This window comes from Cervus canadensis, chromosome 30 (genome assembly GCF_019320065.1).
Source record: "Cervus canadensis isolate Bull #8, Minnesota chromosome 30, ASM1932006v1, whole genome shotgun sequence".
Classification (NCBI taxonomy): domain Eukaryota; kingdom Metazoa; phylum Chordata; class Mammalia; order Artiodactyla; family Cervidae; genus Cervus; species Cervus canadensis.
This window is the reverse complement of record NC_057415.1, coordinates 33,122,621-33,126,972: the sequence shown is the minus strand read 5'-3', so window position 1 is coordinate 33,126,972 and position 4,352 is coordinate 33,122,621. Positions and strand designations below refer to the sequence as shown.

The window sequence follows — 4,352 nt, the reverse complement described above, 5'->3', positions numbered from 1 at the left end:
CCATTTGTTTATTTTTGTTTTTATTTCCAATATTCTGGGAGGTGGGTCATAGAGGATCCTGCTGTGATTCATGTCGGAGAGTGTTTTGCCTATGTTCTCCTCTAGGAATTTTATAGTTTCTGGTCTTACATTTAGATCTTTAATCCATTTGAGTTTATTTTTGTGTATGGTGTAAGAAAGTGTTCTAGTTTCATTCTTTTACAAGTGGTTGACCAGTTTTCCCAGCACCACTTGTTAAAGAGGTTGTCTTTTTTCCATTGTATATCCTTGCCTCCTTTGTCAAAGATAAGGTGTCCATAGGTTCGTGGATTTACCTCTGGGCTTTCTATTCTGTTCCATTGATCTATATTTCTGTCTTTGTGCCAGTACCATACTGTCTTGATGACTGTGGCTTTGTAGTAGAGTCTGAAGTCAGGCAGGTTGATTCCTCCAGTTCCATTCTTCTTTCTCAAGCTTACTTTGGCTATTCGAGGTTTTTTGTATTTCCATACAAATTGTGAAATTATTTGTTCTAGCTCTGTGAAAAATATCGTTGATAGCTTGATAGGGATTGCATTGAATCTATAGATTGCTTTGGGTAGTACAGTCATTTTGACAATATTGATTCTTCCAATCCATGAACACGGTATGTTTCTCCATCTGTTTGTGTCCTCTTTGATTTCTTTCATCAGTGTTTTATAGTTTTCTATGTATAGGTCTTTTGTTTCTTTAGGTAGATATACTCCTAAGTATTTTATTCTTTTTGTTGCAATGGTGAATGGTATTGTTTCTTTAATTTCTCTTTCTGTTTTTTCATTGTTAGTATATAGGAATGCAAAGGATTTCTGTGTGTTAATTTTATATCCTGCAACTTTACTATATTCATTGATTAGCTCTAATAATTTTCTGGTAGAGTCTTTAGGGTTTTCTATGTAGAGGATCATGTCATCTGCAAACAGCAAGAGTTTCACTTCTTCTTTTCCTATCTGGATTCCTTTTACTTCTTTTTCTGCTCTGATTGCTGTGGCCAAAACTTCCAACACTATGTTGAATAGTAGTGGGTGAGAGTGGGCACCCTGTCTTGTCCTGATTTCAGGGAAATGCTTTTCAATTTTTCAACCATTGAGGGGTAAATGCTTGCTGTGGGTTTGTCATATATAGCTTTTATTATGTTGACGGTATTCCTTCTATTCCTGCTTTCTGGAGAGTTTTAATCAAAATAAAAATGGGTGTTGAATTTTGTCAAAAGGCTTTCTCTGCATCTATTGAGATAGATCATATGGTTTTCTCTTCATTTTTGGTTATTGTGGGTATTACAGTGATTGAATTTGCGGATATTAAAGACCTTGCATTCCTGGGGATAAAGCCCATTTGGTCATGGTTTATGATTTTTTTTAATATGTTGTTGGATCTGTTTGCTAGAATTTTGTTAAGGATTTTTGCTTCTATGTTCATCAGTGATATTGGCCTGTAGTTTTCTTTTTTTGTGGCATCTTTGTCTGGTTTTGGAATTAGGGTGATGGTGGCCTCATAGAATGAGTTTGGAAGTTTACCTTCTTCTGCAATTTTCTGGAAGAGTTGAGTAAGATAGGTGTTAGCTCTTCTCTAAATTTTTGGTAGAATTCAGCTGTGAAGCCATCTGGTCCTGGGCTTTTGTTTGCTGGAAGATTTTTGATTACAGTTTCAATTTCCTTGCTTGTGATGGGTCTGTTAAGATCTTCTATTTCTTCCTGGTTCAGTTTTGGAAAGTTATACTTTTCTAAGAATTTGTTCATTTCTTCCAAGTTGTCCATTTTATTGGCATAGAGCTGCTGGTAGTAGTCTCTTATGATCCTTTGTATTTCAGTGTTGTCTGTTGTAATCTCTCCATTTTCATTTCTAATTTTGTTAATTTGGTTCTTCTCTCTTTGTTTCTTAATGAGTCTTGCTAATGGTTTGTCAATTTTGTTTATTTTTTCAAAACACGAGCTTTTAGCTTTGTTGATTTTTTGCTATGGTCTCTTTAGTTTCTTTTGCTTATTTCTGCCCTAATTTTAAAGATTTCCTTCATTCTGCTAACCCTGGGGTTCTTCATTTCTTCTCTCTAGTTGCTTTAGGTGTAAGTTTAGGTATTTAATTTGGCTTTTTTCTTGTTTCTTGAAGGTAAGCCTGTATGTATGAACCTTCCCCTTAGCACTGCTTTTACAGTGTCCCATAGGTTTTTGGGTTGTTGTGTTTTCATTTTCATTCATTTCTATGCATATTTTGATTTCTTTTTTGATTTCTTCTATGATTTGTTGGTTATTCAGAAGCGTGTTATTTAGCCTCCATATGTTTGAATTTTTAACAATTTTTTTTCCTGTAATTGAGATCTAATCTTACTGCACTGTGGTCAGAAAGATGACTGGAATGATTTCAATTTTTTTGAATTTTCCAAGACCAGATTTATGGCCCAGGATGTGATCTATTCTGGAGAAGGTTCCGTGTGCACTTGAGAAAAGGTGAAGTTGATTGTTTTGGGGTGAAATGTCCTATAGATATCAATTAGGTCTAGCTGGTCCATTGTGTCATTTAAAGTTTGTGTTTCCTTGTTCATTTTCTGTTTAGTTGATCTATCCATAGTTGTAAGTGGGGTATTAAAGTCTCCACTATTATTGTGTTACTAATTAATTTCCTCTTCATACTCATTAGCATTTTGCCTACATATTGCAGCTCCTATGTTGGGTGCATATATATTTATAATTGTCATATCTTCTTCTTGGATTGATCCTTTGATCATTATGTAGTGTCCTTCTTTGTCTCTTTTCACAGCCTTTATTTGAAAGTCTATTTTATCTGATATGAGTATTGCGACTCCTGCTTTCTTTTGGTCTCCGTTTGCGTGAAATATTTTTTTCCAGCCCTTCACTTTCAGTCTGTATGTGTCTCTTGCTTTGAGGTGGGTCTCTTGTAGGCAGCATATATAGGGGTCTTGTTTTTGTATCCATTCAGCCAATCTTTGTCTTTTTGTTGGGGCATTCAACCCATTTACATTTAAGGTAATTATTGATAGGTGTGGTCCCGTTGCCATTTACTTTGTTGTTTTGGATTCACGTTTATACAACCTTTCTGCATTTCCTGTCTAGAGAAGATCCTTTAGCATTTATTGAAGAGCTGGTTTGGTGGTGCTGAATTCTCTCAGCTTTTGCTTGTCTGGAAAGCTTTTGAATTCTCCTTCATATCTGAATGAGATCCTTGCTGGGTACAGTAATCTAGGTTGTAGGTTATTCTCTTTCATTACTTTCAGTATGTCCTGCCATTCCCTTCTGGCCTGGAGGGTTTCTATTGATAGATCAGCTGTTATCCTTATGGGAATCCCTTTGTGTGTTATTTGTTGTTTCTCCCTTGCTGCTTTTAATATTTGTTCTTTGTGTTTGATCTTTGTTAACTTGATTAATATGTGTCTTGGGGTGTTTCGCCTTGGGTTTATCCTGTTGGGACTCTCTGGGTTTCTTGGACTTGGGTGGCTATTTCCTTCCCCATTTTAGGGAAGTTTTCAGCTATTATCTCCTCGAGTATTTTCTCATGGCCTTTCTTTTTGTCTTCTTCTTCTGGGACTCCTATGATTCGAATGTTGGGGCGTTTCACATTGTCCCAGAGGTCCCTGAGGTTGTCCTCACTTCTTTTGATTCTTTTTTCCTCTCTGCTTCATTTATTTCCACCATTTTATCTTCTACCTCACTATCCTATCTTCTGCCTCTGTTATTCTACTGTTGGTTCCCTCGAGAGTGTTTTTTTATCTCATTTATTGCATTATTCATTTTTAATTGACTCTTTTTTATTTCTTCTAGGTCCTTATTAAACATTTCTTGCATCTTCTTAGTCTTTGTCTCCAGGCTATTTATCTGTAACTCCATTTTGTTTTCAAGATTTTGGATCATTTTTATTATCATTATTCTAAATTCTTTTCAGGTAGATTCCCTATCTCCTCCTTCTTCTTTTTTTTTTTTCTTTTTTTTCTTTTTTTTTTTAAATATGGAACACTTCATGAACTTGCGTGTCATCCTTGAGCAGGCCATGCTAATCTTCTCTGTAATCCGTTCCAATTTTAGTATATGTGCTGCTGAAGCGAGCACTCTCCTCCTCTTTTGTTTGACTTGGTCGTGCATTTTTTATGTTCCTTTACCTGTTGGGTATTTCTCTGCCTTTTCATATTGTTAGATTGCTGTGTCTGGACTGGGCTTTCTGTATTCTGGAGGTCTGTGGTTCCTTTTTATTGTGGAGGTTTTACCCTGTGGGTGGGGTTAGACGATTGGCTTGTCAAGGTTTCCTGGTTAGGAAAGTTTGCGTCGGTGTTCTGGTGCGTGGAACTTGATTTCTTCTCTCTGGAGAGCAATGGAGTGCTCAGTAATGAG

General features: G+C 36.2%; 1 non-coding gene across 1 annotated transcript; it reads right to left on the bottom strand.

Annotated features, from left to right (window-relative positions):
• Positions 1-3,966: 3,966 nt before the first annotated feature.
• LOC122432191 lies at positions 3,967-4,073 on the bottom strand. Its single transcript, XR_006266794.1, has one exon. It is a non-coding gene; the product is annotated as a U6 spliceosomal RNA (small nuclear RNA).
• Between the last annotated feature and the right edge of the window lie 279 nt (positions 4,074-4,352).